Here is a 12480-nt window from a genome sequence, read left to right on the forward strand (position 1 = left end):
ATAAGAAGGTTATCAAAGGAACTAAAAATTTTTTTTTTTTTGAGACAGTGTCTCACTTTGTCGCCAGATGCCAGGCTGGAGTGCAGTGGCGCAGTCTCGGCTCACTGCAACCTCCACCTCCCGGGTTCAAGCAATTCTCCTGCCTCAGCCTCCTGAGTAACTGGGACTACTGGCGTGTGCCACCATGCCCTGCTAATTTTTGTATTTTTAGTAGAGACGGGGTTTCACCATGTTGGTCAGAATGGTAAAAGCCATGACCAAAAGTTCCTCAATGAAATTCAGATAAAAGTCAGAGAGCACTCACTTAAGATTTAGCTTTTGTAACTGTGGGAAAAAAAAGCATTTCATTATGTTAGAAATGGCTTACTTAGTCTGGGTGTGGTGGCTCACACCTGTAATCCCAGCCCTTTGGGAGGCCGAGGAGGGTGGATCACGAGGTCAAGAGATCAAGACCATCCTGGCCAACATGGTGAAACCCCGTCTCTACTAAAAATACAAAAATTAGCTGGGCGTGATGGCAGGTGCCTATAATCCCGTCTACTCAGGAGGCTGAGGCAGGAGAATTGCTTGAACCCGGGAGGCAGAGATTACATTGAGCCAAGATCGCACCACTGCACTCTAGCCTGGTGACTGAGCGAGACTCCGTCTCAAAAAGAAAAAGAAAAAGAATGACTTACTTAGGTTAGGCTGCTTCAAATACAATGGGATCCATGGAGTGATGATAGTGGCACCTTGGCTAAAAATATCTGCTTAATTTCGCTTTTAGAGTTTTAAATTACACCACTAGCTACACTGAAATTTCCCTGGTTGAAATGCAGATACCACTGCAGAGGTTACATTTTTTTAACACCTTATAAAGATTCTATGCCAGCCTTCTTCCTGAAGAAATGCAATCTAGACCAGTTTGGGAGGGCTCCTGTGTTAATTTCCAACCTTAAAGAAGGACAACCCTGGATAATCCCAGTCTCTGACATTTATAGCAAGTTAGAAAGTGATTTCTCAAACCTGTGCTTACATAGCCTAAATATATGACAATAGGTAGACAATAAAGTATTTAACAACTGGTCTTCACTTTTCTAAAAAGTACCGACCTTTTCTTTTACTTTTAAAACATACATTGTAGGTACACACATGCTCTTCTTTTACAGAAATCTAGTTTTCTCAACATCCTCAGGCATACTAGACTTCTCAGGGGTTCTCAAACATTTTGTCCCTTCACTAGTGCTATGAAATTTGTCAGACATGGGCCTTGAATTTTGGCCATATTTATGATTAACAGTTCAATGCGCAACATAAACATCTTCAACAGAACAAGTTTATGTTCAGACTCTACAGGCCTTGAGAACAAGTTCTGTTGCTCTACAGTTTGATCCTGAAAGCAGCCACACCTGGGATCTTATCTCCAGATTTCAACCCTACAGATTTACCATCTAGGATAATTATGATATTGTGTGTTAATAAAATTTAACAGTCCAATGGGGATTTTCTCAGCGCATACTCTAGCGCATACAGACCTCCCATCCACAGCAGAGCTGCATGGTTATGAAACAAAAAGGGTATTAAAAGGAGAAACTATATTTGAGAGCTTTTCTTACCTTTTTTAGGGGCATCAGTGGATAGCTTGGTAATTTCTTCTTTAGTCTCACCCTTATTTCATATAAGCCCAAACTATAGAGGTCAGTGCTTATTTGCAGGCTGATAGTTGAATATTTACCGAAGGCCTAAAACAAGTTGTAGGCTTAAAAAATGAAGTTTGGGCCAGGCACAGAGGCTCTAGCCTGTAATCCCGGCACTTTGGGAGGCTGATTCATGTGGATAACTTGAGGTAGGAGTTTAAGACCAACCTGGCCAACATGATGAAACCCCGTCTCTACTAAAAATACAAAAAATTAGCCCAGTGTGGTGGTATACGCCTGTAATCCCAGCTACTCAGGGGCCTGAGGCAGGAGAATGCTTGAACCGGGAAGGCTGAGGTTGCAGTGAGCTGAGATTGTACCACAGCACTCCAGCCTGGGCAACAACTCCATCTCGGAAAAAAAAAAGACAAAAGAAATGAGATTCGGTCAGGTGGCAGCCATTGTTCTGAAGTCTGGGACAGGGTTAGGAACCAGAGGCATTTTCAGGTGAGTACTTCTGGCCCACCATATATTTTCTTTATTTTTTTAACTTCTTTTCCCTGCTTCTTTTTTTCTCCTTCTTGCCTTTGTTTTTTTCTTTTCCATTTCTGATGCTTTATGCCCACCAGCATTATCCAAAAATATTAATTATATACCTTTTGTTTACACTCTGGGTTAAAGCTATGCAGATTCCTCTCCAAACACGTGCTGGTACCATTTAATAAGGAATTTTTTACCCATTATCTTTGCTTGTTGGTCTCAGTTGTTATCAAACACACTTACATTTAGTTTTCCTTGACCCCAGGCTCTCACAGGCTTTTGCTTCTTGACTACTTCTTAATTTCCTTTCAAATCCTTTTCTAGATTCCAGATGTCACTCCCACAATTCAAAATGTTCTTTCTATTCCATTTAACGTGTATAGGAAGGTTACAGTACATAAATTGAAAAAGCAACCTTCTGACACTTGTTAGAAATCCCTCATTATCCTTAGAAATCGAATGTTAAAATGTTACAGAAAGTTTGCGCCACTCTTCCTACCCTATTCCCACATACAAAGAACTTAAGGCAAATTTGAGCAGTTAGCATATCAAGAAAAAATTAAATATTTTAGAAACTTTTTTCCTCCATTCCCAGAACACATTCCACCCTCTATTCCACAAAGATTAAGTGTGGAAAAGGAATGGGAAAGATACATACATGTATAATAATTTATTCCACAGATAAGGTAATTCCACTTGTCTAAAATCATACAAGTATACTGTAATTTTGAACATCCATGAATTCTTTGTTCAATAATAATATATGTTTGTATATATATAAGCCTATGTGCAAATATATACATACATAAGTATACAGGGCACCAGTACACTTTTTCATTTGAACGCTGCATGTTACCAATTTGAAACAAATTGCCCTAAAATTTTGCAGCTTAAAATAAGAAAAATTTATTATCTCATATTGATTGTGGATCAGGAATTTGGGAGCAGCTTTACAATTTGGCCTCAGAGTCTTTCATCAGGTTGTAGTCAAGATTTTGGCCAAAGTACCAGTCATCTGAAGGTTCGACTCATGTGACTGTTGGCAGGAGGCCTTAGTTTCTCACCATGTGGGCTTTTTAAGTATCCTCACAACATGGTAGCTGGCTTCCTTCTGAGTAAGTGATCTCAGAAAGGGGAAGATAGAAGCTATAATATCTTTGATGACCTAGGCAAAGAAACTATATTCTTTCATTTCCTTATTGGTTATACAAGTCAGCCCTACTCAATGTGGGAAGAGACTGCACAAGAGTGTGAATATTGAGGCAGGGATCACTAAAGCCATCTTAGACACTGGCTACTATCAACATCTTTTGTGTTGTGTACAACATAGAAAGTAGCCATCTAAAGACATTTACCAGAGACCTCTGGGTCTATTGTAGTCAGCACAGACTAGGTCAGAGGTCAGTAAACTTTCTTAAATGGTAAAAGTAAGTATTTTTCAATTCCAACCTGTACAATCTCTGTTTCAACTACTCAACTCGGTTGTAGCCTGGAAGTAGCCATATATAATACATAAACAAATTCATGTGCCTGTGTTCCAACAAAACTGTTAAAAAAAAAAGAAAAAAAAAGGCAGCATGCCTACAGGTTGCCTTGGACTAGATTATACTAAAATAAAACCCCCAAAATCTCAGTGGCTTAAACAACAAAGCTTTGTTATTCACTCACAATGAGTGATAGGTTTTCAGGAGTTCAGAATTATGGAGAATCACATATTTCCACGATCCCTGAAGCAGAAAACAGAGACATGACAAATCCCACATTGGCTTTTAAGCTTCCACCTAGAAGTGATACCAATCTCACTCTAATTTCTTTGGCCAAAGCAAGTCACATGAGATCAAGGAAATACCAATACAAACCTACCAAGTGCCCAAAGAGATGGTGAAGCAGATATATTTGGTGTTATGAATACTGGAAGCATACTATTTCCAATTCTTTTGCTCTTGTTTTACCTCTAAATCTTTAGTCGAAGATGACACCATTAGCAATGTTAAGAGAACTCAGTCACTGTGGAAACGCTAGACTATAAAGTCTATTTTTAGTCACATTTTGCTTTTGCTTTTCCCCAAACCACTCTTGGCCTACTTGCTTCCACTCTTCTGGATCTATCTATTGCCATTGCTTTCAGCAAATAATATTTATGCTATAAAACTTAAGTTTTTCCTTAGTGTAGAATAATTAGCAATTTTCTTTATGCCTGAATTGGACCTTCACTATTCAGCTTCCAATTCAAAGACAGCCTTCCTACTATTTCCAGAAAAAAGAAATACAAGCAGTTAGTTATCTACCTCCTCTAATGCAAATAGAGATGTTAATCAATTACAAATATTTGTTGAATACCCACTATATAATCACACTGTCCTGTGTGTTTTGAAGGCTAGAGAAAAATAAACACTTGTTCCTGAAGAATTTTAAGTAGTTACCAAAATAATAATAAACATTTAAAAAGAGTCAGTAATACTCGGCTGTATAATTAAGAACTGAACTGTGAATGACAGGCATTGAACAAGATAATAGTAAGATAAGTAGGAAAATGAAATGAATTTAACCCAATGAAAGGTGGGTTAAATGATTCACAAAGGAAGTGTGCTCAAGTTAAGCTTTGAAAGTTGGTAAGAATTTTACTAGATTTAAGTGGAAGAAGAGAGGGAAGAGAAGAATGAAATTTCTGAAAAGGAAACGTAATAACTGAGGGCATAAAGGTGGATATTAGCTTGGTGTATCCATAAGACAGTAAAGATATCACACTAAGAACAATGGAAGATACACATTTAGAAAGAGCAGAATATACTTGAGAAAAGACAGCATGAAGCTGTGGTTCAAGATGGCAGCCTGAACACACTCTTTGGTCTCCCTCTCTCCCAATACACAATTAAAAAGAGTAATAAATAATATTCAAGTGAACAAAACCAGAACACCTAAGTGAATGGGAGAAAGACAATTAGTAGACAATAGTTTTTAACTAAATGGTCATAAACTGATGCTAGTAGTTGCACTCCAGTTAAAGCCCTCTTTCTTGGCTCCCTGTCCCTGCATCCTAAAGGGAATCCCTTTAGCACTCTCTACTCAGCTGATAAAATTTCCTGTCATGCTGGGCTTGGTGACTCATGCCTGCATTCCCAGCACTCTGGGAGTCTGAGGCGGGTGTATCACCTGAGGTCAGGAGTTTGAAACCAGCCTGGCCAAAATGCCAAAACACTGTCTCAACTAAATATACAAAAATTAGCCAGGTATGATGGCAGGCACCTGTAGTCCCAGCTACTCTAGAGTCTGAGGCAGAAGAATCACTTGAACCTGGCAAGCAGAGGGGAGGTTGCAGTGAGCCAAGATTATACCACTGCACTCCAGCCTGGGCAATATAGCGAGACTACATCTCAAAAAAAAAACAAAAAAACCTGAACTTCCTGTCAGCCTCTTCCGTTTTCTGCACAGTTAACTAGCAGGAAAACAGCTTTGTATATAATAATAGAGGAAACACACAGGAAAATCAGCTAATTTCCTCTTTCTCTTTTTAACATAAAAAAGTACCCTCAAATCGCTGGAAACATGAAAAAAATCAGCTAGAAGCAATTTCAAAAACTAGAATAAGCAAAAATAAAGGCTGACTACGCAAGAAACAATTTGGGGAACAGCAAAAGAATTGTTTAAGCCTCTAGTTAGTATTCTCAGAGGTAGTTTAGAAGACAATTAATACATGAAATCACAATGAGATGTTACAATAAAGCACAATGGAGAACATGAGAGAGCGCTTGGAAATTAATAAGCTTGTCACACTTCAAAATTGGTCAAAATGTGATGTTAGTAAAAAGGAGAAAGAAAAAAAAACTAGAAAACATAAAACTCCTAGAGGTCTAATCCCAGTTCAAGCTCTGACTAACAGGAGTTCCAGAAAGAAAACCCAGAGAATATGCAAGAATAGAAGTTACTGCAGAAATCATTGAAGAAAATATGCCAAAGCTGATATACCCATGAATCTTCAGATTGAAAGGGCTTACTGAAAGACAAACAAGATCATAGTAGATGAACTAAGGAAAAAGGTAAGATTCAGAAGGCACCCAGAACAAAGACAAATAGGTCACCTACAAGGGAATGAAAATCAGACTGACAACAGGCTAAATATCTACAATTATTAGATATGAGAAAACAATAGTATCTTTTCAATAAATAGTGCTAGAACAACTAGGTATACATACTGGGTGGGGAGGGGTGGGGGGATCTTAACCACTACATGACATCATGCACAAAAATTGATGAATCTTGGACCTAAATGTAGTAGCTAATGGAAAAGACTGAAGAAAACACAGGAAAATATTTTCATGACTTGAGGGTAGGCAGAGTTTCTTAGGTAAGACACTAAAAGCAAAACCTTTGTAGAAAGAATTGACAAAGCAAAATCATCAAATTTTATTATATTTATTTATTTTTTTAAAGGAAGAAAGAAAGAAAAGAAAAAAAAAAGAATGAAGAAGAAGAAGAAAAAGGAAGAGAAAGAGGGAGAGAGAACGGGAATATTGCTTTATTGCCCAGACTAGAATGCAGTCTAAAAATGGGAATTGAAAACCTCTTTTATGCCAATAATTGTGCTTAACAATGGAGACAGGAAGGAATAAGGGAAGAAAATAACAAACAAGCAGCCAACCAATATTTCATTTAAACCTATGAAATGCTATGCAATTATTGAGGAGTGATTTACTTCCAATTATGTAGTCACTTTTGGAATAGGTGTGATATGGTACTGATAAGAATGTATGTTTTGTGTATTTGAAGTGGAGAGTTCTATAAATGTTTATTAAGTTTACTTGTTCTGGGTCTAAGTTCAAGTCCTGGATATCCTTGTTAATTTTCTATCTCGTCGATCAGTCTAATATTGACAATGTGATGTTACAGTCTCCCACTATTATTGTATGGGAGTCTAAGTCTCTTTATAAGTCATTAAGAACTTGTCTTATGTATCTGGGTGCTCCTGTATTGGGTGCATGTATATATAGGATCGTTAACTCTTCTTGTTGCATTGATCCTTTTACCATTATGTAATGTCCTCCTTTGCCTCTTTTGATCTTTGTTGCTTTAAGGTCTATTTTATCAGAGGTGAGAATTGCAACTTCTGCTTTTTGTTTATTTATTTATTTTTGCTCTCCGTTTGGTTGGTAAATCTTCCTCTGTCCCTTTGAGTCTTTGTGTATCGTTGCATGTGAGATGGGTCTGGATACAGTGTACCAATGGGTTTTGGCTTTTTATCCAGTTAATAATATATATGAGTTTAATACTGCCATTTGATGCTAGCTGGATATATTTTTGGAAAGGCTGATACTGGTTGTTTATATGTGTAGTGCTTCTTTCAGAAGCTTCTGCAAAGCAGGCCTGGTGATGGTAAAATCTCTAAGTACTTGCTTGTTTGCAAAAGATTTTATTTTTCCTTCGCTTGTGAAGCTTAGTTTGGCTGGATATGAAATTCTGGGTTGAAAGTTCTTTTCTTTAAGGATGTTGAATATTGGCCCCCACTCTTTTCTGGCTTGTAGGGTATCTGATGAAAGATCTGCTGTAAGTCTGATAGGCTTCCCTTTGTGGTTAACCTGACCTTTCTCTCTAGCTGCTCTTAGTATTTTCTCCTTCATTTCAACCCTAGTGAATCTGACGATTATGTGCCTTGGGGTTGGTCTTCTTGAGGAATATCTTTATGGTGTTCTCTGTATTACCTGGAGTTGAATATTGTCCTGTCTTACTAGGTTGGGAAAGTTTTCCTGAATAATCTCCTGAAGAGTATTTTCCAACTTGGATTCATTCTCTTCGTCACATTCAGGTACACCTATCGAACGTAGATTAGGTCTTTTCACATAGTCCCATATTTCTTGGAGACTTTGCTCATTCTTTTTTATCCCTTTTTCTCTAATCTTGACGTCTCATTTTATTTTGTTAAGTTGGTCTTCGAACTCTGATATCCTTTTTTCTGCTTGATCAATTTGACTGTTAAAACTTGTGCATTCTTCACGAAGTTCTCGTGTTGTGTTTTTCAGCTCCATTAATTCACGTATATTCCTCTCCAAATTGTCTATTCTCGTTTGCATTTCGTCAAACCTTTTTTCAAAGTTCTTAGTTTCTTTGCATTGGGTTAGAACAAGTTCTTTTAATTCACAGAAGTTTCCTATCATCCACCTTCTGAAGTCTACTTCTGTTAATGAAACGCACTCATTCTCCATCAGGGCTTGTTCCGTTGCTGATGAGGAACTGTGATCACCTGTAGAGGGAGAGGCATTCTGATTTTGGGTATTCTCAGCCTTTTTACGCTGGTTTCTTCCCATCATTGTAAATTTATCCACCTGTCGTCTTTGTGATTTCCAACTTTCAAATTAGGTTTCTGAGTGGACGTCGAACTTATTGATTCCCAGCTCCAAAATCTGAGCAATCCACTCTGCCGGCCAAAACAGCGGTGTTAAGATTGATGGTGCTTTTCTGCCCAGGAATCGGCCAAAAGGGGACCCAGTCCCACTCACTCTGCACCAAGAACTGCCACGCTGAGGCACCAGCAAAACCGCTGCGCCGGCCACATGAGTCACGCTGGCTACCCGTGGGGCTCCTCCGCTGGGAATCTCCTGGTCCGTGAGCAACAAAAATTTGTCTGAAAGTGTGGCGTCCTCTCATTCTCTGCACTTTCACTAGGAGCTACTATCCCAAGCTGCTAGTGGTCAGCCATCTTGGATCTCTCTCCAAAATCATCAAATTTTAAAACATTTGTTTATAAAAACACTGTTAAGAAAATAAATAGGCAAGTCACAACTTGGAAAAAAATTCTTTAGAACATATATTTGACAAAGGATTAGAATTCAGAATGTATAAAGAATCCCTACAACTTATTAATAAAAAGATAAACAGTCAACTTTTTAAAATGAGTTAAAGTTTAATCATACACCCCCTGATATGCTTTGCCTGTGTCCCTCCCCAAATCTGATTTTGAATTGTAGCTTCCACAATTCCCATGCATCATGGGAGGGACCCAGTCAGAGGTACTTGAATCATGGGGGCAGGTCTTTCCTGTGCTGTTCTCATGTTAGTGAATAAGTCTCAAGAGAGCTGATGGTTTTATAAAGAGAAGTTTCCCTGCACAAGTTCTCTCTATTTGTCTGCTGCCATCCATGTAAGACATTACTTGCTCCTCCTTGCCTTCTGCCATGATTGTGAAGCCTCCCCAGCCATGTGGAACTGTGAGCCCATTAAACCTCTTTCTTTTATAAATTACCCAGTTTTGGGTATGTCTTTATTAACAATGTGAAAACAGACTAATACACCCCCAAAAAGATATACAAATGGCACAAAAAGTGCTCAGAATTATTTTACATCAGGGAAATGAAATCAGAAATAAAAATGAAATACCACTATATACTCATCAATATGGATAAAATTTAAAAGACTGACAACATCAAATATTAGCAAGGATGTAGCGCAACTAGAATTCTCATTTATTATGGAAAGACTATCAAATGGTACAACCTCAGCCTGGCAACATTGCAAGACCTCATCTCTTCAAAAAATTTTAAAAATTAACCCAGTGTGGTGGTGCATGCCTGTGGTCCTAGCAACTCAGGAGGCTGACATGGGAAGATCACTTGAGCCTGGGATGTTGAGGCTGCACTGAGCTATGATCACACTACTGCACTCCAGCCTTGGCGATGGAGCAAGACCCTTTCTCAAATGAACAAATAAAATGGTACAGCCACATGGAAAAAGATCTAGAAGTTCTTTATGGAATGAAATTTACTCCTACCCTGTAGACTCACCAACTTCACTCCTGGGTTTTTATTCAAGAGAAATGAAAACTGTGTCTACAAAAAGATGTGTACAAGAATGTTTATAGCAGCATTATTCTTAATAGCTGAAAATTGGAAACAGCCCATGTGTCCATCAGTGGGAGAGTGGGTAAATAACCTGTAGTATAGTCATGCAGTGAAATAGATACAGACTACAACATGGATGAATCTCAAAAGTGTGCTGAATAAAAGAATGATATAGAAAAGATTGAATGTTTGGGAGGCCGCTTGAAGTCAGGAGTTTGAGACCAGCCTGGCCAACATGGTGAAACCCTGTTCTACCAAAAATACAAAAATTAGCTTCGCATGGTGGCAGATGTCTATAATCCCAGCTACTTGGGAGGCTGAGGCACAAGAATCACTTGAACCCAGGAGGTGGAGGTTGCAGTGAGCTGAGATCATGCCACTGCACTCTAGTCTGGGCAACAGAGCAAGACCCTGTCTCAAAAAAAAAAAAAAATGCTATAAGAATTCATCCTCATGAAGACACACCATGGGGTAGGTGCAGGGATTTACTAAAAAGAAACATAAGGGAACATCCAATGTTCTGTATCTTGATATGGATATCAGGATTTGAGTTGCAATGTCAGACCTCATTGAATGGTACTTTTAATATTTGTGTATTTTATGCACAAAATTTACCTTAAATGAAAACAATTATAAACAAATATTGAATTCTAAGTAATGGTATGCATACTGAAGTACTTGAGAGTAAAGTGTAGTGATGACTGCAACTTATTTTGAAATACATAAAAAAGATGGGTCAACAGATGAATAGAGGGATAGATAGATGGTTAGATGTTTGGTAAAACAAACATAATGTTATTTTTAAACTTAGGTTGTAGGTATGTAGGTGTTCACTATAAATTCTTTAAACTTTTACTTTGAAATTTTTTATGATAAAATTTTAAGAAGCAATAAAACAATGTAATGTTGCTTTCAACATTTTAAAAAAGAATTATCATAAACCTATACGTTTATGTTCAGCTAAACTATCAACCAAGTGTTAGGGCAACGTAAAGCCATTTTTCCATTTTTCAAGGAATAATGAACATGTGTTTTTTGCCTCCCAAGAATTTCTTAGGGCTCCATCCCTACCCCATGCTTCGTTCCTGTGGTTGGGGTGGGATATTCTCACCTCTCAACATTATGTTTGGGCTCACGGCTCAGGTTTGGCCAAGTAAGTTATTTCATGGCCCTGGCCACAGTGGTTGGTTCAGAAATGACTCACGCAAGTTCTATCAGGCAGTCCGTGGGTATTTTGCTGGAACTATCTAGAGAGTTGTTTTTGTTTTTGCTAGGATCACAATCTGTGAGGAGGAGATGATCCAAGAAGGATGCTGATACCTATATTTGCCAGTACATGAAGTGAGCTTGCTTGAGAATAAAGCCAATACAGAGGAAAACAAACCAGAATATGGAGAGAAAGAAACATTGCAGTGATGACATTATTTGAGCTCCTGGATTAATCTTTGGACTTTTTAGTTATCTGCCCTATAAATTCCCTTTTTCTTTACATTACTTAGAGTAAGGAAGACATTAATGACATAGTGAGCAAGTCTTATTTTTCTTCTTGTAGTGGGATGAATATTATATACCCAAAACTCATGTCTATCTGAAACCTCAGAATGTGATCTGATTTGGAGAGAGGATCTTTGCAGATGTAGTTAGTTAAGGATCTCAAGATATAATCATCCTGGATTTAGGGTGGTCCCTAAATCCAATGACTGGGTTACAGAGATACATAAAGAAGAAGGTCATGTGAAGAGGGTGGTAGAGATTTGAGTGCTGAAGGTTCAAGCGAAAAAATGCCAAAGACTGCTGAGAGTCACCAGAAGCTAGTAAGAGGCAGGAAGTTTTCTTCCCTTCATTCCTGAAAAGGGAAATAAAAGAAAAAATAAAAGAAGGAAAAAAAAAAAGAAAAGAAAGAGAAAGAGAGAAAGAAAGGATTCTTCCGTAGAACTCAGAGAGAGCATGGCTCTGCTGACTTCCAGCTTCCAGAACTATGAGAGAATAAATTTCTGTTGTTTAAAGCCACCTAGGTTCCAGTAATTTGTTATGGCAGCCCTAGGAAACTAATATACCTCTAAATAAAGAAAGATGATAATTAGAAATACAGGCTACCTATAAGTCCAGCAATTTGGGAGGTCCAGGTGGGTGGATCTCTTGAGTCCAGGAGTTTGAGACCAGCCTGGGCAACATAGTGAGCCTTGTGTCTACAAAAATTACAGAAATTAGCCAGGCATGGTGGCACATACCTGTAGTCTCAGCTACCAGAAGGCTATGGCAGGAGAATGGCTTGAGCCCAGGAGGTCCAGGCTGCAATGAGCCGTGATGGCACCACTGCACTCCAGCCTGGGTGACATAGTGAAACCCTGTCTCAAAAAATAAAAATGCTGAGAAAAACTGTCCAAATATGGAGCAAACTAAAAATGTGGCATTATTTTTGAGCAACTGAATGAAAAGAGGGTCTATTTGGATGGATGTTAAGAACACTTTATTGTAGGCATGCACAGTGGCTC

This window comes from Aotus nancymaae, unplaced genomic scaffold, assembly GCF_030222135.1.
Source record: "Aotus nancymaae isolate 86718 unplaced genomic scaffold, 86718_ANA_hifiasm-v0.15.2.pri h1tg000051l, whole genome shotgun sequence".
Lineage (NCBI taxonomy): Eukaryota > Metazoa > Chordata > Mammalia > Primates > Aotidae > Aotus > Aotus nancymaae.